The 21,430-nt window shown below is 53.1% G+C and overlaps 1 protein-coding gene across 8 annotated transcripts in view; it reads left to right on the forward strand.

Annotated features, from left to right (window-relative positions):
• The window catches only part of Cxxc5 (CXXC finger protein 5), a 36,993-nt gene that overhangs the window by 11,290 nt on the left and 4,273 nt on the right, over window positions 1-21,430 (forward strand). Inside the window, exon 1 of one of the 8 annotated variants that reach the window (XM_070036153.1) lies at window positions 3,907-4,269. The exons of 4 other annotated variants lie outside the window; for them this stretch is intronic. The gene's annotated coding sequence lies outside the window, so the exon portion shown is untranslated. Of the gene's footprint in view, window positions 1-3,906; window positions 4,270-18,669; window positions 19,041-21,430 lie in introns of those variants that run through there. 3 more of the 8 variants (XM_070036149.1, XM_070036152.1, XM_070036155.1) reach the window with 3 other exon arrangements.

The raw sequence follows: 21,430 nt of genomic DNA on the forward strand, positions 1-21,430 counted from the left end.
TGTGGCTGGCCTGCTGGCACAGGAGGGGTCCTCCCTGTGGCCGCCCGTTGCCTGCTGCCCACGCTTCCCCAGGCACCAGCGTGAGGAGGAAATGCAGGCTGTTGCTTCCAATGACAGCCGGCAGGTCCGGGCGCCTTCCCAGCTCCCCCTCTGACTCATGGCTGCCTGCATCTCTCCTCCCCTAGGGGCCTCAGCAGCCCCATCTGTGCAATGGGGAGAGGGAGCTTTATTCACAGCATAGTGTCACAAGGACAGGAAGGCTGGGATTCTTCCCAAGAGCACTCTCAGGCTATGGAGAATAGTCCAGAAGAGCCAAAGGATATTTGGCCCTCGACTAATGATAAGTGCTGGTTATTCATCCTATTCTCCCACAAGCCTAGAGGGCTGACCTAAGCAGGACACATTATATGGTGGTGAGTGGACAAATAGGGTAAGACTTGAGTCAGTTTCTTCTGGGAAGAGCATAAGATGGGAGTTCTAGCTCTTGGGTCTCTTTCTTGACCTCAGTATACCCATCTGCAAAATGGAGCTAGTTATTCATTCAGTGTCTAAATAGTTGTTCATGCTGGGGGTGCTAAAGCAAGAGGCAAATATTTGGCTGCAGAAAGGAGGTGGAGTGTGGTGGTTGGGTACAGGGATGACTTGGGAGAGGTAGGGAGCTGGCCAAGGAGGCATAGTCCAGCAGAAAATCCCAACTGTTTGAAGTGTTGGCCATACTGCTATTCTGGAAAGGAAATCAGGCAAGCCGGACAGGGAACAGTGTGGGGGCAAGGAAGCCCCTCCCCAGGCAGCCCCTTTGAGGACATGGCAGCTGGGCAGGTGTGCCCCTCACACTGTAGGAGGGCTGGAATGTACCCCCATCCTCTGATGAGGGGCCAGGCCATCATCGGGATTTCAAAGCCTTCCCCTGGGGCCTTGTGCCCTCCATCCTATCCTAAGCTGCTGCTGTGGGCTAGCAGATGCTGTTTCATGGGCAGAGGCAAGTGGGAGGCCTCCGGAAGGTCCTCCTGGGAGGTTCCGGTGCGGGGGGCGGGGGGAGGGCCGGGCAGCGGGGGTGTTGGCAGCTGCCACCCAGCCAGACTGGCTCACCGTGTGGTCCCCAGGCCAGGGCCTAGGGTTTGGTGCTTTGGAATTGAGTCTGGTCTCTCCTGCCCCTGCTTTTTCCTCTACTGCCTTCCCCAAGCTCCTGAGCTCTGGCCCCCTCCCATCCCTGACTGTGTCTGCAGAGCGCCCCCCACCCCCCCAAGACAGGGAGGAGGCACAGCGGGCTCAGAACAGCGGGTGCCCTCGCAGCCAAGTATTTGCGTGAGCTGTCAGAGACAGACAGGCATGTGGGGAATTTGGTGCATGTGGGGCTGGGGGAAGCAGCCGGGTGGGCAGGCGGGCAGGCAGGAGGAGGGAAGCAGAGGCTGCCTCCTGGCCTGTTGAACCCTAAAGATTGCCACTCTTCCCAGTCCTAAAGGCTGCTTCGGCCAGATGCCCTCTGCCCATACCAGAGCTGTGAAGAAGTAGACCGACCTGGCTGCATGTGAGATGTGCTGATGCCGGGAAGGGGGCACCCTGGTTCAGCCTGGAGCCTGGGAGAGGCTCTTTGGTGAATTGTTGAGCCAGGCAGGAATCTAGATTGTGCCTGACTGTGGCCTCCAGGAAATAGCAGCTGTCATACTCCTTCCCCCCTGTGCCCCCCCTCAGCCTGGCACAACTTGTTTCCTGGCCAGGGTCCGGCTGGGGCAGATTGGAGGAGCCTGGTATTGCCCGGCCTGGGTGAGGAGCCGGCAGGGTGGAGGGGGTCATGTTTATAAGCCTAAAGACAGTTTGTGTGCTATGAGGAATGGCCCTCAGCCTTGTGGCACTATAAAGAGACCCCAGCCTAGTTGTCTTGTAGTCTATTGCTGATAGATCTGTTAGGCAGCATGGGGGCTAGAGAGGAGTATGACAAGAGGGGATACACTGGCCCAAGATCATGCAGTGGTTACCCACCCTTCCCCCTACCATCATATGGGTGTGGCCGTGGGGAAGACAGCAGCTTTGGGGTTTGCTGGGAGGGGTTATATTTACTCGTTTCTGCAGAGGGGAGACGGAACAGCTGTTGAGGGGTGCACAGAGGCCTGGAGCTGCATTTAGTCTGGACAGAAATATCTTCACCCACCCACCCACCTACCAGGCTTCAGGCTTGTCCCCTGAGGGGCAGCTTGCCTGGGCCTGGCGGCTGGCGGGACAGGCAAGATGACCCGATAGGCTTTTCCCAGCTCAGGTTTCGATGAAACAGGAACCAGAGCTGCAGCCTGGGCCGTGGGGCCAGGGCAGCCGGAGCCTGGGGGGGCCAAGGTGGCCTCCCTCACCTCCCCCTCCTTCTCTTTCACGTAGCAGCCTTCCCTTCAGAGGCCTGGGGAAGCAGCAGGTTATTTATCAAGCCAGCTTCCCCGCCGCGTCTGCCCGCGCCTCCCCCCCTACCTCTAGCGCTGGCGGCCATGAGCCCAGCAGAGCAGGGTGAGCTGGGCGGGCGGGTGGCGGGATTAGCTCAGGAGACGTGAGTCACCCCATCCCCAGCAGCCCCACGAGGCCCTGCGGCCTGGCAGGCAGAGCACACACACTCACGCACCCTGCACACAGCACACCCAGGGGCACACAGAACAGCCACAGTCACAGTACATATAATCCCACACGGCTCAGCACACCCTCTGACATGCAGGCACAGGCTCCGCCACATACATGCAGCATCCCAAAAGTAACCCAAGCCCTGAATGCACACATGCTAGGAGTATATACACAGGCTGGCGCCTACCCAGACAAACTGGATATACACAGTCACGAATGGGTGTGCCTCCTGAGGGGAGGCTACACACCCCCTGGAGAACATACACACTGCTCCAGTAAGGCAGTGCTACATCTCCCTCCTGTCACAGCTTCAGGCAGTGGTCCCCAGCCCAGAGCTCACACCCAGAGGAGGCCATGGGATTAGGCCAGGAACACCTGCATACAGATACGTTCTCCATGGTTAGGATGGCACAAAAGAAAGCTGTTAGGCACACACAGAATAAGCTTCCTCTTAATAATATGAGATTCTGTGGTGGGGGGAGGAGTGGGAGCTTTCCCCATCACCAGGTTGCTATGGGTCCATCTGAGAACTCACTTGTCCTCCAGGGTAGGGGACTGTGGCTCACGCAGTTAGTGGGGTGGGTATGTGGGGGAGAGATGTAGTGGAGCTGGAAAGAGAAGAGGCTGGAGGGAGGGATACTGTTGAAAATCCATTTCCCCAGGACCCTTGAGAGGCTGCCCGCTCACCCTGCTCGGGGTTGGGGCTGTGAGAGATGGAGGCATGGCAGGGATTGGGCAAGGAATGTGGGCTCTGATGGAGTGGGAGTTCTCCCTGGTTATCCTGGCACCTACTTTTCTCTGTCGTCTTGGTTCCCAAGTCTGTCATTATCCAGGGTTGCCCTCTCACAAGCAGTACCTTGATATGTGCATGCATGCACATGCTCCTCATCCCAGTTTTAGGGCTTAAACTCATGGCTTTTTTTGCTCAAGGCTGGCACTCCACCACTTGAGCCACATATCCAGTTCTGGCTTTTTGCTGGTTTATTGGAGGTCAGAGTCTCAGATTTGCCCACCTGAGCTGGATTTGAACTGTAGTCCTCAGATCTCAGCTTCCTGAGTAGCTAGGATTGCAGATGTGACCCTGAGATTTAGGTTCTTAGTCCACAGCCCTCTAAAATGAGCACAGAGCTGGCCTGAACAGGGGGTCTTGGTTGGAGGAATACCCTCAGGAACTCTGTAAGTCTTTGCTCTCCTCTTGTTGGGGTTAAGCCTGTCCTTAAACAGGGAAAACTGGAGGTGCAGCCATTTCTCATATATTGGGTACCATGCTGTCTTCCCTAACAGAATGGAGTCCAATGGAGTGGGCTTTATGATTTTGAAGGGCTTTGGACTCTTACCTTCAAACACTTAACACTATGGATCATTTGAGGCCTGTGAAGGCCCAAACAGGCAAGAAGAGAGGAAGAGGAGCCCAGGAATATAAGCAGTAGTGGACAGCTAGAAAGACTCTTAAGTCCCTCTGAGCCAAGGACCCTGGATTGGACAAGCCCAGACCTCTGACTTCATCACTACCTTCTGGGCAGTTATGGGTCAATCTGTCAAGCTCTGACCTCACTTTTGTCATCTATAAAATGGAACGTGCCTCATCTGTCTTCATTTTTTTTTTTTTTTCGGTTGGTCATGGGGCTTGAACTCGGGCATGGGTGCTGTCCCTCAGCTCTTCAACACAAGGTGAGTGCTCTACCACTTGAGCCACAGCCACTTCTGGTTTTCTGTTGGTTAATTGGAGATAAGAGTCTCACAGACTTTCCTGCCGAGCTTTGAACCGTGACCCTCAGATCTCAGTCTCCTAAGTAGCTAGGATTGCAGGCGTGAGCCACCAGTGCCCAGCTGCCTCATCTGTCTTCAAGCTACTGGATCTAAAGTAGATGGTATGGCTGGAGTTGTGGCTCAGTGGTAGAGTGGTAGAGCGTATGTGAGGCTGTGGTTTTAATGGGAGGAGTCATTAAAATAGGTAGTGCAGTTTGTTCTCACTAGATTTACTCTGTTGCAGCTCCATGTGGCTGTCCCTATCTGTTTTACTACAGGCCATTTTTCTGGGGGTAGCACCCCACAACAAAGCCACTGAATTGTCTTAGAGCTAGCCTTAGCCTTCTTATAGCTGTTTTCAAATGGGAATGTTGAGGCTTAAGAGTGACCCAGAACAGGTGGGGAGTCTTGAGGTATTATTCTTGGAAGGTTCGCAACTTTGGAAGAAAGAGAAAGAGCCTGCCATAGTTCCGAGACTGTTCTGCAACCCAACACTTAACACTGCAAAACCACTACAAGCTAGATTTTGCAGAGTGGTGAGGAACTTAGCACATAACCTGTATGGCAGTGATATTGGGAATTGCAGAGATCTAAGAAGTGTTGACTAGAGCGGGCACGAGTGGAGAGCCAGGGAGCTATGAAGAAAGGCTGGCAGGAAGTGTAGTTGGGCTCTTCCTATGGCCAGAACAGAGAGGCCTAGGCAGCTGGCACTACCTTCTAACTTTCAAGCTCTATAGGTTAGAGACAGGGGCCTACTCTGTGTTGGGAGCTATGGAAACAGCATGAAGACTTGGCCTGGAACTCCAAGACAAATGGACAGAACTGAAGCTAGGACCTTGGTCATCCCAATACCTAGATGGTGACCATAAAAGTAATAATGCTGTCATTTGTTGAGCACCTCTTGCAAGCCAGGTTCAGAGCTTCACGCATGTTGTATTGAGGATCCTGGCAGGTTGGGGCTCACTGTCTACATTCCATACAAGGGGGCCTGGACTTAGCCAGCTTGAGAAACTTGTACATGGTCCCCCTAGGCTGCTGCAGAGTTGGGAGAGAAGAACTGTGGTTCCAAAGCCTGTGCTTAGGGGGCCAACCTCCTAAAGTCATATGATGCATACTGGTTGCAGTTGGGCCAGTCCCTCCCTCGGTCCAGCCCATAGCTGTCCTGGAGCCCTCTGGCTTGAATCCAAAGGCCTTGGGACTGCTGACCCTTTAGGCTTAGTGTAGATGAGCCCTCTGCAAAGGAATCCCTGTGGATTCCAGTACTAGGCTTAGGAGAGCCATCTAGGGCCCTGCACAGGGTCTCACACCTCTTGCCACCCCTTACCTGGCTGAGGTAAGGGGTCAAGTCCTGTCAAGTCCTGCAATAGTAGCAAGCACTTATTTTACTACATAGAGGCAATTAGAGTGGAAACCTTCTCCCCCAGTCCTCTACCTAAGAGAGCATCAGGTACCATGTGGCCCTTGGGGGCTCACTAAAAGTTTGTAAGTTACAAATGCAGCAGTGGTACTCATTAGGCACCGTGTTGAAAATGAACTATATATTTTGTTGGTAGGAACAAGAGGAAAAAAATGGGATAGGGAGAGGGAAGCGGTAACCTTGTCCACAAAGAAATGTACTCTTTACCTGACTTAGGTAACTGTAAACCCTTTTTTTTTTTTTTTTTGTCGGTCTTGGGGCTTGAACTCTGGGCCTGAGTGCTGCCTCTCAGCTCTTCAGCTCAAGGCGAGCACTCTACCACTTGAGCCACAGTGCCACTTCCGGTTTTCTGGTGGTTTATTGGAGATAGGATTCTCATAGTCTTTCCTGTCCGGCCTGGCTTTGAACCAAGATCCTCAGATCTCAGCCTCCTGAGTAGCTAGGATTACAGGCGTGAGCCACCAGCGTCCAGCAACTGTAAACCCTTTGTATATCACCTTTATAGTAATTTTTTAAGATTTGTTTTTTTTAAAGTTCCCAAGTCAAGTTGGCCTTACTTGGAAGTTGGTCTATGCCACAGATCAGTTTGCCTACCTTCCTTCCTTCCTTCCTTTTTTTTTTGTTGGTCATGGGGGTTGAACTCTGGGCCTGGGTGCTGTCCTTCAGCTCTTTAGTTCAAGCTAGTGCTCTACCACTTGAGCCACAGTGCCACTTCTGGCTTTTTTTTTTTTTTTTTTTTTGCTTTATGGTGCTGAGGAATCAAACCCAGGGCCTCATGCATGCAAGGCAAGTACTCTACCACTGAGCCAACTTCCCAGCCCTGCTTCCTTGTTTTCTTCCTTTCTTTTTTTCTTCCCCTCCCCTTTCTTGCTCTCTTTTTTTTGTGCTGGTCTGGGGACTTGACTCAGAGCCTGGGCACTGTCTCTGATCCTCTTTTGCTCAAAGATAGCTTGTGCCTGGAATCCGAGCTACTCGGGATCTAAGGATTGCAGTTCCAAGCTCCTGGCTGAAAAGTCCATGAGACTCTTTATCTGCAGTTAACCATCAAAAAGCTGGAAGTGGAGCTGTGGCACAAGCAAAAAATCTGAGGGATAACAACTAAGCCCTGAGTTCAAGCCCCAGGACCAACACACACACATACACACACTCAAATCTGTCTGCTTAGGCTGGCTTTGAACCACAATCCTCAGATCTCATTTTTCTGAGTGAGCCACCTTCTCAAGCCTGAACCACAGTACTGGCCCCCTTTCTAGTTTGAGTTTATCTGTGAAATGGCTTGGGCCCTGCACCTTCTGTGGTAGAAGTTTGTGCTCCAAGGCAGTCACAGATCCCCTAGTAAGCCCTGCAGTGGCATTCAGGGCTCCTGCCCTCATCTGGAGGAGCATGGTGGACTGTGGGTTGAGTTAGCCTGTATTAGATTGCCTTCAGCAACCTTGGCCAGTCATTGTTGCACTCTGTCGAGCCTAAGTATCCACATCTGTGAAATGGGAGAACTGTGGTCCTCTGTCATTGGGCTGCTGTAAACATGAAGCAAGATGATGTGGACAAAGCATCTAGCCCCTCTATAGATTGTGGCAGTGGGGCTCCCTTCCCCCCTGAACACTGCCCTGGTTCCTGTCTCTCCAGCCTTAAGGATTCTGGGAAGGACATTGTGCCAGTCTGCTGGCTCAGCCAGCTTGGCCACTGACCTTCAGAGCACCCAGGCTGTCAAGGCCGCCTGGCTGCCTGCTGGGCTGGCGGCCTGCAGAGGGGAGCGCCAGCCAGCTCCTGCCTCATGCTGCCGCCCCTGCTCCCACTCTCCCTCTCTGCGCCTGTGTGTGAGCTAATTAATCTCAGCCCCTTTGGGAAATTAGAACGCCGCAGCCACGGCCTCCTCAGCCTTACAGCGCCTGTGCTGCTACTGGGCCATGCCAAGACCTGCTGTGGTTTGGGGGGCATCGGGATGGAGGCGGGGGGTGGCAGAATGAGCTGAGCAAGCCAAGGGTCTCTTTGAGAACCCCCACTTTCTGACTGAGGAGCTCAGGCTCCCTTTTGGGAGACGGCTCCCATCAGGTCACCTGGCAAACAAAAGCCCAACCATGGTGAAACACCTGAATGCCCAAAGCCTCTCCAACCTGGTAACCTCACCCCTACATCCATCTCATTGTGGGGTCCTCTCGCTTACCAGCTTGGGCTGATGGAGACAGTTTAATTATGGGGTGTTGCTTGAGGAATTAATTTGAAAAAGTTAATTAATTGGTGGTTCTGGAGGTGGTGGGCTCCACGCCTGGCTGGCCTTGCTGACGTCAGTGTTGACCTGCTACAGACATGCAGGTTCCTGGGCAGGCTAAAGGGGACGCCAGTGACCCAGCTTGGCATCCTGGGATAGGCAGATGGACCTGTGTCCTGTCCTACGGCACACCTGGGCCGGGTATGTGAGCTCGACCTGCTGAGGCCGCAAGAGCTCAGCCACTTGGGCAGATATCCACCAAGCCATTGTCAGCGCTCCACAGGCACCCTGCTCTGCCAGGTGAGGGTGGTGTGCCTTGAAATGAGCTGTTCCCCGCTAGGAGGAGGGGCCATGGAACATAGCCATGCCCCTCCAACCTGTCACCTCGGGCACCATTCTGTGGCCTCCTCCTCCACACCCCGTATGGACATATTACCTGCGCCCTGTGTGCAGTCAGGGGCTTGCCCCACCACCCCATTTATTTAGGAAGACCTAAAGGGAGCGAGGCAAGAGCCTGATACCCCATGGGTCCTAGTGTACATAGCACCCCCCCCCCCCCACTGCTTCCAGCCTACTTTCAATGCCACTGACCATAGCTTCAGCTGGGTCAAATCTAGTATCTGGGAGAATGGGGGTACTCTGTTCTGACAAGAAAAGGTCATGGTTGGGCCTGGGCCAAGGTCAAGAATTTTTTTTTTTTTGGGGTCCGGTCGTGGGGCCTGAACTCTGGGCCTGGGTGCTGTCCCTCAGCTCTTCAGCTCAAGGCTAGCGCTCTACCACTCGAGCCACAGTGCCACTTCCGGCTTTTTTCTTTTTGCTTATGTGGTGCTGAGGAATCGAACCCAGGGCCTCATGCATGCAAGGCAAGCGCTCTACCACTGAGCCACCTTTCCAATCCAAGCTGTGTGGCCTTGAGCCAGGGGTCCCTTTTTCTGAGGGAAAGTGGGGATGATCAGGAGGCTGTGGTATTGTTCAGGGAGGCATACCCCTTGAAGAGTTGGGCCAGGCACCAGCCTATTTCACTGTCTGGTGGGGAGAATGTGTTCACCCATTGCCTGAACATACCAAATGTGTTGGGCATATAGGGTCTGAGGGAAGTCAGTTCCTTTGTCACTCCTCTACTAGGCCCTCCCTACTAGGTACTGCTCTCTCAATGTTTTCCCAATGTGCAGTGGTCAAGGGTCTCTGCTGAAACTGTTGAACCTTATTGGTGTGTGTTCTAGAGATTGAGAGCTCCCTGATGGCGGGCACCCGTAGTAACTCCTGTGTCCTAGCTCCAGAGGGACAGGATTTAATACTCCAAAGGTGGGTGTTACTGGGTTCCTGGGTTCCTGTTTTACAGATAGGTCAATTAAAGCCCAATGAGGACATTGCTCCACCAAAGTTACACAGCCTGTTAGAAGGGCAGAGCTAGTCTGGCACAAGTGGGCCACTTAGTGCCCTCTAAGGCCTTACTGTACTTCTAGACCACTCCCCCACCCCTCCTCACCCTACCCCTACACCTGGCAAGTAGTATCCCTGGTGTCTGTCCTTCAGTCTTGTTTCTCTGAGTGTGAAGAGTTATGGCATTAGACAGGTTCAGAGCCTCAGTTTCTTTGTAAAGCAGTAATCCCAGTGCTTGGGGCAGAGGTAGTAATGAGCTAATGCCTATGTTCTCGTTTTCGTGCCCAGACCTAAGAAAAGCTCCTTCAGTGTTCATCGTTGTTATTATTATTACTACTGACGCTGTTATTGTGATCGCTACATTATTATTCATGCTCCCAAGGCCCCCAGCTGCTGTGGCTGGGTCTGGAAGGCAGAGCTCTGGTCTGCAGAAAAGAAGTTGCAGTTTCTAATTAGCCAGCGCTCCAAGGAGAAGGTCTGGGTTTTTATTTTTTGCTGCTGGGCCCACCTGCCCAAGGCTTTACCAGGCACTCCCATCCATTGGGCTGGGACCATGGCCTCCTCCTGAGCCTCAGGTAGGGGGGGCGCTGGCCCCAGGCGAAAAGCCTCCCCAAATTTCCCCTCTGCCACTCCCTCTGCCTTGCAGATCTCTGGGGCCATGAATCATTTATGAAGCAAAAATGAAACCAATTAAGGACAAACTTTGAAAGCCTCTAATTGCTGCGCCTGGTGGCACCGAGGAGTGAGGGGAGGCAGGCCTGCTGCTGGGGACTCTCCTTGGCCCAGGCCTCCTTCCTAGGCCGCCTGCCCACGGCATCTCTGGGCGCCGTGGCCTCCCGGCTCCCCGCCGCCTCGCGGCCAGTCGGTCGCGGACGTGCCTGTGCGCCCTGGTCCTGGCGAGCCCAGGCCCGGCGCCTGGCTGGTCCCAGGCTGACTAATTAGGCCTGGCTCCCGACTGCGCAGTCCCTGCTGCTTCAGGCCCGAGGTGATGGCCGGGCGGCTGTGCCCACCCTTCTGCAGCCTGTGCCCCAGAGCTGGCCACCTTTCTCAGGCCGGACCAGGAGCCCAGGATCCAAACACAGCCCCCACAGGGGCCCAGGGACGTCCAGGAGGGTGCTGTGGTACACCCTAAGGGAGAATCTCCCACAGAGGGGAAGGAGCTGGGGAGAGAGGGGAGGGTTGTGTTGAGCTCCTAGCATGTTGCATTGTCATGCTTGTCAGCTTTGCCACCTACTGACTTTTTGCAGGTTTCTTAGCCTCAGTTTCCCCATTTGTAAACTATCAAGGCTCAGTAGTTTTCTCCTGGATTTGGGGAGCTGAGTTTCCTTTTTCTTATTTCTTTTTGCTGGTCCTCAGGCTTGTACTACCACTTGAGCTACAGTGCCACTTCTGTTTTTTTCTTTTTCTTTTTTGGGTCCGGTTGTGGGGCCTGAACTCTGGGCCTCGGCGCTGTCCCTCAGCTCTTCAGCTCAAGGCTAGCGCTCTACCACTTGAGCCACAGCGCCACTTCCGGCTTTTTTTTTTTTGCTTATGTGGTGCTGGGGAATCGAACCCAGGGCCTCATGCATGCAAGGCAAGCGCTCTACCACTGAGCCACCTTCCCAGCCCAATTTCTGTTTTTTTCTGAGTAGTTTGTTGGAGATATGTCTCATGGACTTTACTGTGTAGGCTAGCTTTGAACCTTGATCCTCAGATTCAACTTCCTGAGTGGCTAGGATTACAGGTGTAAGCCACCGGTACCTGGCTTTTCTATTTTTGGTGCGGGTCCTGGGGCTTGAACTTAGGACTGGGTCACTGTTCCTGGGCTTTTGCATCCAAGGTTAGCGCTCTATCACTTTAAGCCACAGCTCCATTTCTGGCTTTTTGGTAGTGAATTGGAGAGAAGAGTCTCAGGGATTTTTCCTGCCCTGGGCTGGCTTTGAACTACAGTCCTTAGATCTCAGCCTCTGGAGTAGCTAGGGTTACAGGTATGAGCTCTGCACACACATGGCTGGAGCTGAGTTTTCTATGCCTCCCCCTTCCCCTCTTTAAGTTGCTGCCGAAGGACTGGAGGTCACTCTGGACTTTGCATGGTCTACCTTGCTGCCATGAGCTCTGGATGCCAGTCTCTAGCCCTGCTAGCTGTGCTAGAGACCAGGCAGGGCCCTGGGCTCTCAGGCACATTGCTTGCTAAAACAGAATTTCTGTGCTTGTGTTTTTCCATAATTATATTAGCAGGTGGGATTTTTCCTTGGGGAAATGGTTTGAAGGGGAGCACCACGGCTGTGTCCCCACCCGCTCCAAGCGTGAGCTCACACTCAGCTCTGCCCGCCTGCCTGCTGTAATGATTTTTTAATTATGCAGCCAGTGCTCGGAATTGCTAATCCACCTCTAGCCCAGCATCCCCTGCCGCAGCTCACACCCCAACCCCTTGCTGTGGCAGTGCCCAGCCCTGTGCCTGTCACTGAGCACTAGGGACAGGACCTTACAGTGAGAGAGGAGGGTAGGTAGCCTCAGGAAGGCCATGTGCAGGGGAAGGGGGGCGTGGCTCTCTTTGTCCCCCCTCACCTCACTACTAGTCTCAGCATGGCTTACCTACGAAGGCAGCTGTGGCTTTGGAAAAGGGTGTGAGGAGTGATCAGCACCCGCTCTCCAGTGATGCACGTCCACACCCACATCAGGAACCCACATCAGGAACATTAGTCCATCTCTCCAGTCGTGTGTGACCCTCCAAGCACACACACACAAGTACCATCTTTATCCCCCCCCCCCCCCCCCCCCCCGTCACACCCATACGCACACTTTGCTCCCCTTCTCCACACATGCTCTGGTCGCACAGCTAAGCCTTTACAAACAAGCACAATGGCAAGCTCTGTGCTTCTCACACACAGCCACACCTGAGTGCTGGGCACCATCAGGAAGTCCCACAGCTGACGCCCCCCACCTCCAGACCCCCTCTCCTTGCTCCCACCCCCTTCTGAGAGGTACACTGAGGTCTCCCAGCGCTCGCCTGGTAGGGGGCTGTCTGTGGATGGCCTGCTGGAGCCTCCATCGACCCTGGCCTGGGGGACCTGGGGGGGGGCTGCAGCATTGAGGCGGCGGGTGGTGGCGGCTCCTCTCCAGGCGCCCAGCTGTGGCATCTGTCAAGGTCAGATAGCGACTCCGGAACCAGCCGGCTCAGCCCCATGGCCCCTCTTGCCTCATTATTTTTGTGTTCCAGGGCTGTGGACACCTCCCCCCCTCCCACTCATCTTCCCTCCTCTTGCCTGCCTCCCCCACACCTCTGCGGGGAGGACCTGCGGTCTGGGGGCTTTTGTTTTCCAGGTTGTTTTTTTTTTCCATGCTTAGGCCAGGCAGGCAGGCAGGTTGATGCTGGTCAGAGCTGTTGGACCTTGAAGACAAGGTGCCTCCTTGCAGACAAGACGCCAGGTGCTTGCTTCCCTCATGGCTGGGACAAGCTCTGGGCTAGAACTGGGGATTGAGCCCAGCCCCCACCACAGCCCAGGCGCACCTGTGGGTAGCTTTCTGTTTCCACAGGGGCCCTAACAGCTGCCACCAGTTCCTACCCACACCATCCCATCCAAGTCAGGCCCCAGCCTTCTTCATCCCCAGAGCCCCAACTCTGCGCTCAGTGCTCCCATGCGGCTGTGCTCCCCTTAAGGCAGGTTGACATGCCGAGGCCAGAACAAGCAGACATCACCCACCATGGACTCCACTCTGTGTGTGTGTGTGTGTGTGTGTGTGTGTGTGTGTGTGTGTGTGCACTCACATGTATGGACAACACAGGTCTCACAGGCAGCCATCGCCTCCTGTGCTGTGTACAACCAAGTCCCAGCCCACAGGGTGACGCCCGAGACTGTGAATGCACCTGGGCACACCCACAGCCCACCAGGCACAGGCACACAGCATGCATCCTGGTAGACACAGGTCAGTGCACTCACACAGTACCACTCCTCGAGACACTCCACCCCCACACACAGCTCCCAGGTGCCCTGTGTTTCTTAAGCAGTTATATACCCAAGGGGCTTTTGTCTCCTGAACTGACAGGAAGAGGCCTCTGCTGGGTGCGCCTTATGCAGCAGATAGGGCAGTTGAGCAGATGTGCTGCCCCACCTATCTGGCCCAAGAGTACCAAGATCGATTGGGATGAGGGTCACAGTGGTCTGATGGCTGCTGGCAGAGAGGCAGGCTCAGGGTGATGGCTACTTGACCAGCCTGATGAGGAATGTAAATGTTGGGGGAATGGGATGTGGGCAGACTAGCCCTCCCAGGGTCTCCGGGGGCAGTCCTGACCATTTACGCACTTCCTCCTCCAGCTGTGGACTGCCGCAGTGGCTGCAGAGGAGGAGGTAGCTAGAGACTTAGTGGTGACTAGGTCCCCACCCCCCAGGAAACTCAAAACCTTGGGCCCGCCGGGTAGCGGGTTGGGGCAGGCACAAAGAGGGCCTCTGTGCAGCCTGGCTGGACTGCCCACAGGATTCTGGGGGAGGTGGCAGGAGCCGGTTTCCGTCCCATTCTGCTTCCTGCGGAGGCTGCCGGAATGCCCGGAGCTGTGGCCTGGCCTGTCTGACCCACCCACAGCCCCTTCCCCTGTCTTTTCCTGGGCTCTGCGGTACAGCTGCAGACTCCACTACAATGATTCCTTAATGTGCTCACCTAGAGCCTGAGAGCTGTCACACCCAAGACCCTTGGAAAACTCTAGACAACTTGGGAAGCCCATTCTTCGACCGGAGTCCCTCCCTCCACGTGCCTGGGAGTTCTTGGTCCTGTGCAAACCCTAGAGTCACAGTAACCTGGGTTCAAATCCTAGCTCTGCCACCTACTAGACTTAGGACCTTACATGATTTTACTTACCTTAGCCTCAGTTGCCTTATCTGTAAAATGGGAGTGGTGGGCTGAGGATTACGGCTCATGCTGTATAGCATTTGCCTAGCGTGCTTGAGGCTTTGGGTTCAGTCCCCAGTATCACAAAAATAGACAGAGAGAGAGACAGAGACAGACAGACAGAACTGACACAGAGAGAGATTAAAGTGGAGATAGCAATAGTTAAATGTAGAGATGACCCAGGAATAAAATGCAAGTGAGCTGCTTAGCACAGTCTCTGGCAGACAGTGAGTGCCCATTCATTATTAGAACCTGCCATTGTGTCCTCAGGAAAGGAAGAGCTGGGGGGCAGGGTGCTCCTTGCCTCAGTGAACTGCCTTCTCTAAGCCTCTCAAGATTTCTTCCCTACCTGCAAATGGCTGAGCAGGCCTCTAGCGCTTATTGGGTGGGTGGGAAGTCACTATTGGGACTCTAGCCATACCTCCAGCCTGGAATTTTGGCCTTTTTCCCCCCCTCAGGTTGGCTTTGAACCTCTATCTCCATTTACTCCAGCCTCCTTGTGTATCTAGTATAAGTATGTGCCATTGGCACCTGGCTATTTTTTCTGTATCTCTCTTATCTCCTTCCTCATGGCACTCTCTGGGAACATTACTCCTATAATTTGAGTGAGAAATAAGAACTATTCTCTGACTTACAGATGGGAAATAGGCTCAGTGTGGGGAAAGGTCCTGCCAAAGTGAGAGAAAGAGACAGGGTTCTAATTCCTAGCCATTCCTGTTGACATGTGCCACCACATGCCACAAAAGCACTGTACCCATGCTGGGTATTATGGCTTGCCTGTAATCCTAGCTCAAGAGGCTGAGATCTGAGGATCACTGTTCAAAGCCAGCCCAGGCAGGAAAATCCATGAGCCTTTTTTTTTTTTTTTTTGTGGGTCACGGGCCTTGAACTCAGCCTGAGCGCTGTCAGCTCTTCAGCTCAAGGCTAGCACTCTACCACTTGAGCCACAGTGCCACTTCCAGTTTTCTGGTGTTTAACTGGAGATAAGAGTTTCACGACCTTTCTTGTCCAGGCTGGCTTAGAACCACGATCCTCAGCTCTCAGCCTCCTGAGTAGCTAGGATTACAGGCATGAGCCACCAATGCCTGGCCATGATACTTTTCTCCAAAACCAGAAGTGACACCGTGTCTCAAGTGGTAGAGCTCTCGCTTTGAGCTGAAGAGCTGAGGGACAGTGCTCAGGCTCAGAGTTCAAGCCCCATGACCCACCAAAAAAAAAAGCACTCTACCCAGTAGTCCCAAGAAGGACAAAGCCCCCTCCCTTTTAATTCTTTGACACAGTTGTGTCTGGGCCAGGCAGCTTAGCCTGTAAGTGAGGCCTACACTAAACAGGTATGTAGGCTCTGATCTTAGATGAGTATAGTTCAGATACCACTTTTTTGTCTGTCGTGGGGCTTGAACTCTTGGCCTGGGCGCTGTCCCTCAGCTCTTCAGCTCAAGGCTAGCGCTCGACCACTTAAGCCACAGTGCCACTTCTGGTTTTCAAGTGGTTAATTGGAAATAAGAGTCTCAGACTTTCCTTGCCCAGGCTGACTTTGAACCACAATCCTCAGATCTCAGCCTTTTGAGTAGCTAGGATTACAGGTGTGAGCCACCAGTGCCCAGCTCACCACTTTTTTTAGTCCAAGATCCAAGGGGTCACACTGGGACAGAACATCATTTTGTTTGCATCAAACTACCTGAATGGAGAGGTACAAGTACTTTCTTCTGAGGAACAAAGTGGGATAAAGCCCACATATTGATTGGCCTGCTCCCATACAAAACATGGAAAATGGGCTCAATGGCCATATGCTTAAGTCACAGAACAAGCTCACTTAGCTACAGGCATGGTGGCTCATGCCTGTAATCCTACTCTGGAAGCTGAAATCTGAGGATCAAGGTTTGAAGCCAGCCTGGGCAGGAAAGCCAATTAATCACAGAAAAAGCTTCTAGTGGAGCTGTGGCTCAAGTGGTAGAGTACTAGCCTTGAGCAAAAAGGGACTCAGAGACAAGTGGCCAGGCCTAGAGTTCAAGCCCTAGGATCCACAAAAAGCAAAAAAAACAAGAGCTGTCTCCCTCTCTTCTTTTTCTCCCTCATCTTTCTTGCTCACAGCTAGTACTCTGCCCTTTAAGCTAGCTCCAGTCTTGAGTTTTTCTAGTTAACTGGAGAGTCTTAAGGGCTTCTCTACTTGGGCTGGCTTCTAACCATTATCCTCCAGGTCTCAGCCTCCTGAGTAGCTAGGATTAAAGATGTGAACCACTAGTATCCACTATTTTAGAGTTGTCCCGACCCTTTCACATCTCAGGCAAAGGACTCTGTTCAGGGTGTCCTGAGGTGTGACCTAGGATCAGACCAGAAATGGGCAGACCTGCCATTTCTTTTGGGAGCTCTGTGAGGTAGATCAGAGGTTCATGTACCCCAGTGTTTTTCTCAAGCATTTGTGTCTCAGCCACATGTTTAGACAAAGTGACACATGTCTTGCGAGGAGGGTGCAGAGGGTCAGGGCCAGAGGTGTGGAAACAGAGAAGTCTGGTTGTAGTGCTTCTGTCCTTGACATTGCTCTTGGAGGTGTTAGTCCTTAAGACACCAGCCCCTAGTGGTGTTGAAGGCCTCCAGTCAGCCTGCTAGGTGTTTGAGTGGTCAATGGGTCTCTATATGTCTTTCTACTGAATGTTTTTCCTGTGTTCTGGCTGGGGTTGCATTTCTTTGCCTCTAAGACTAATGTCTCTGTGTGCATCTTCTGGGCCTGAGTGGGGCTTTTTCCCACTGGAAACTCCCGAGGCTAACTCATGGGAATGAGAGAATCCCTCCTTCCCTTCATTGCTCAGATCGGCTCAACCACTGCAGACCTGTGGTCTCCAGTCTCTGCCATCACTAGCCTGTGTGCCATCCATCCGTCTGTCTCCTCACCTCCTTGGAGACCACCAAGATGGCTGGAGGGCAGGGAGGTGCTATCAGGAAGGTACAGAAGTAAGGGGAGAGGTGCTCCCAACCAGAGCACACGAGACTGCCTCCACATCCAGACAATAGCTGTCCCTATTGGGCTGGTCCCAAAATGAAGCCCCATCCAAGAGGGGTAGTGGTATATTTGGCAATCCGTAAACTCAAGAGCATTGAAGTATATATATATATTATTGCCACTTCCAGCTTTTTTGAGTAGTTTATTGGAGATACAAGTCATGGGCTGTCCTGCCTGGGGGGGGGGGGGGGGGCTTCAAACCATGTTCAAACCATGAGACTCAGATTTCAGCCTCCTGAATAGCAAAGATTACAGGAATGAGCCACTGGCACCCAGCTGAATTTATTTTGGTTGGTCGTGGGGCCTGAACTCTGGGCCTGGGCGCTGTCCCTCAGCTCTTCAGCTCAAGGCTAGCACTCTACCACTTGAGCCACAGTGCCACTTCTGGCTTTTTCCGCTTATGTGATGCTGAGGAATCGAACCCAGGGCCTCATGCATGCAAAGCAAGCACTCTACCACTGAGCCACCTTCCCGGCCCATGAATTATATGTTGGTTCATGCCTCTAATCCTAGCTACTTAGGAGGCTGAGATCTGAAAATCACAGTTCAAAGCCAGCCTGGGCAGAAAAGTCCATGAGACTCTTATCTCCAGTTAATCACCAGGAAACCGGAAGTGGCACTGTGGCTCAAGTGGTAGACAGAGCCTTGAGCTGAAGAGCTGAGGGACAGCGCCCAGGCCCAGAGTTCAAGACCCATGACCAACCAAAAAAAAAAAAAAAATACCAAACAACAACAAAAAGCTGTTAATTCCGTTATAGCCTAGGAAGTTGGGAGCCTATAGCTTATGCCTGTAATCCTAGCTACTCTTCCAAGCTAGGTTGGACAGAAAGGTGAGTGAGACTCATCTCCAATTAATTAGCATCAGCCTTAAGATGGGGGATGGGGATAGCCAAGTGAGATCATGAGATTATGGAGCCCTGAGTAAAAGGCCCACTGCTGGCAAAAGAAAATTCTTAGGGCTAAAGGCATGACTCAAGTGGTAAAACACTTGTCTAGCACATATGAAGCTAGGTTCAATCCCCAATATGAGGGAAGCAAAAAATCCTGTCATCTGCTCAATTTGGACTCTGACAAGTTCATAGCCACACCTTCTACCTACTGCCCCCTGGTAATCTTTTTCTGTCCTTAGCTCTCAGCCTGGCAGCCCCTTCCTCCAGGAAGGCCCTATAACCTGCTTGGTCCCCATAACCTGCTTGGTCCCTATACCAGCTGTGTGGTCATCAGCCTAGCTCCTGTGCATTCTTGGGGATAGGACCAGGGTCATGTCTTTTGCTGTTTCTCCACTGCCACAGGACATGGGGCTGTTATTGGAGAAGATGAGGAGAGGACAGTCCAGCATCTGTAATCTTCAGCTGTGGGACACGTATTCATACCTATATGCATGTCTGTTGGGGGTGGAGTAAAGGCACTACCACCACCTCCAGTGACTTCATTGCCAGCTGGCATTATGATGTCACTGGCCCAGAAATCCGTGTTCCTGCTTGTACCTATCTAAGGCCCCAAGTGGGGTTTGTAACAGCTCCCCCCCTTGACCACGGGAGAGGTGATAGGCATGGTAACAATCCTAGAGGGGTAGGGGACAGCATGATAATGAGGTCACCTTGCCTTGGGCCACTATTAATTGCCCAGGCAGTTACAGAGTAGAGTGACCAACGCTTGAGCTCTGAGTTCAAGTTCCACATCTGGGCACCAGCTATTTGACCTTGGACTGAGAGCTTGAACTTCTGTGAGCATATTTCCTCATCTCTGAAGCCGGTTAACAGTTCCTGTGTTTTTGGGTAATACCTTAACATATGAAGCTTAAGAACACCAGACCACAGAAGGTATTCAGTAAGGGCTAAGTGATAAGGGGAGTTAGTTAAGGGAACCCGTGTGAACCTTGCTACTTAAGGGAGCAAGTTCTGTGCTTAACTGTAGAGAGGAACAGGGTTTGAGTCTTCTACAGGTAAAGATAGGGAAAGGGACGCCGCTGCCAGCAGGGGGCCCATCTGTGACTCCACTTGTTTTCCAAGGAATTATTTCAAGCCCCCGCCCTCTTCTTCATCTCTCCTCGGACATGGTGGTCTCATCAGGCTTTCTTCCTCTTCTCCCATTATGGGCATATTCGCTGCTTTCTTAGTCCCTTCTTATTAGGGCTCTGTTTTTATGTCACAAGACCTCAAGTCCCTCAGCCTGGACAAGGTGCCCTTGCTGGGTCTCCCTAAGCCTCATCTCCCCAGTCTCTGGTCCCTGTACCTCCTCTGTCCTTCAACCTTGACACTTCCGAAGTCCTCCTCCAGGTTCCATTTTCTCTGACCCACTCTGCAGTGTGGTGACACAATTCCCTATCTATTCCCACCTGTCTCTGTTCTACCATATTCTCCCCATGTGCCCCCCAGCTCTCCATGACTTGGTTCCTCATCACCACCACCCCCTGCTCTGTCCCCACTCATCAGTCCCTGGTCCCGGCTCCCGGCCGCCCGGCTCCTGCATGGACAAAGGGGTCCTTTGTGGGCTGACCGCCGCTGGCGGGGCGGCAGGGCGCTGGCTCCGCATTGCTGATGAAACGGAGCCCTTTGTTGTCCCTCCTCAGGCGCAGTATTTCTTTTTGGGGGCTGGATGCGTTCCTGGCAGGGCTGATGATGGATGCGCCCGCCGCCGCCCGCCTGCCCGCCAGCTTTCCCTCCTGCTCATTCCCGCTCCGCTTCAACGCAGCCCCAGCTCCTCCCCTGCTGCCTGGGCACTGCCAGGCCCCCTCTGGCCTGGGTGGTGTTGCCGGGTGTCCTGCACTAAGAAGGTTGGAGCCTAGGAGAATATCACTTCTGTTATCCCCTTTTGTGAGTAGGGCAGATGAAGTCTGTGGTAAGAGGTCTACTGGAACCAGGGCTTCAGCTTTCTACGATATTTGCAGGACTACATGAGGCAGCTTTGAAACAAGCTTGAGACTCGAACCGGGAGGACTAGATGTGGATGTCTGTCCTCTGGGTTTGAGGACAGTTGTCCCTTTCTAGTCCCACTTGTGTATCTACCCCCACCTTCAGTGCCTGTGGCTGACAAACCACAGCATTCTGCCTGCAGCACCTGTTCAGTGACATATCACGTTCTCTCTCCTGAGCTCCTTCTGAGCTCAGCGTGTCCCAGGACCTGGGGGCATGACGGTGTGTGTGTGTGGGAGGGGTTCCTCTAAGGGGGGACCAAAAAGTAGGGGATGTGAACGGATGAAGAGAACATGAAGTTTGTTCCCACAGAGAGGGACTGGGGATAGAGACAAAAGCAGAGGCTCAGCCCAAGAGAGCGCCAAGCCTGAACCAAGCTGGCTGTGTTGGAGGGAGCTGACTTCTAATTGACCTGCCCGCCCTGCACACAGAGCCAGATCCTGGAGCTGGAGGAGGGAGGGAGGGAGGGAGGGAACAGAGCAAGAGCAGTGTTAATGCAGCTATCGATTTCTGCTACCAGCTAGCAGGCCGCAGAGGTGTGGAGGGGACTCCACAGGCTAGGGGCAAACTGCTTTCTTCCCCACTTCTCTAGCCCATAGACCCCTATCTTCAGATCTCCTTCCTTAGATCTGAAAAGCTTTGGGGCCGTGACTCAGGACAGGGTAACTTAGCTCAGATGAGCTGGAAGAGATGACTTCTGTCTTACTAGCACCATTGCACCCACCACCTGCTTACACACAAACTCCTAGCCAGGGTTACCATTCATTGAGGAGTGGAGTTTTAGTTCTTGAAGGTGAAAACAGAGAGATCCTTGAGATGCATGATTGTCTCCTTCCTTTTACTACTGACTTCTGACTCTCAGTCCTCTTAATCTGCTCTTGTGGACTCTGCCATACCCAGCTCTTCCTTTCCACCCATCTCCCTTCAAGGAGGAGCCCTAGGTGGGCTGGGAAGTGTATGGTTATGAGGTCTACCAGTTGCCTCACCCTGGAGTTCCTCCATGACCATACTTGCTACTCTGTGGCCACTCGTTGGTGATGCTGGAGCAGAGGCTCTGCGACCTCAAGGACTTTGTTTCTGTAATTGCACAGGGTTGGTCTAGATGATCTGTGGCAGGCTGAGTGGTCAGGGCAGCTAGATTGGGAGGTACTAGGGTTATTTGGGGACACTCAATGTGTTTCTACCCCAAAGCCTATGCACAACAGAGTTTTCCAGATGTGTGCCTCTCCCTTGAACCACCAGCTGCTCAGGGGCTAGACCCTGCTGTCCCCTTTCCTGCTGGGGTCTGCTGGTCCACA

This window comes from Dipodomys merriami, unplaced genomic scaffold, assembly GCF_024711535.1.
Source record: "Dipodomys merriami isolate MVZ:Mamm:240054 unplaced genomic scaffold, mDipMer1.0.p SCAF_27, whole genome shotgun sequence".
In the NCBI taxonomy this organism is placed as follows: domain Eukaryota; kingdom Metazoa; phylum Chordata; class Mammalia; order Rodentia; family Heteromyidae; genus Dipodomys; species Dipodomys merriami.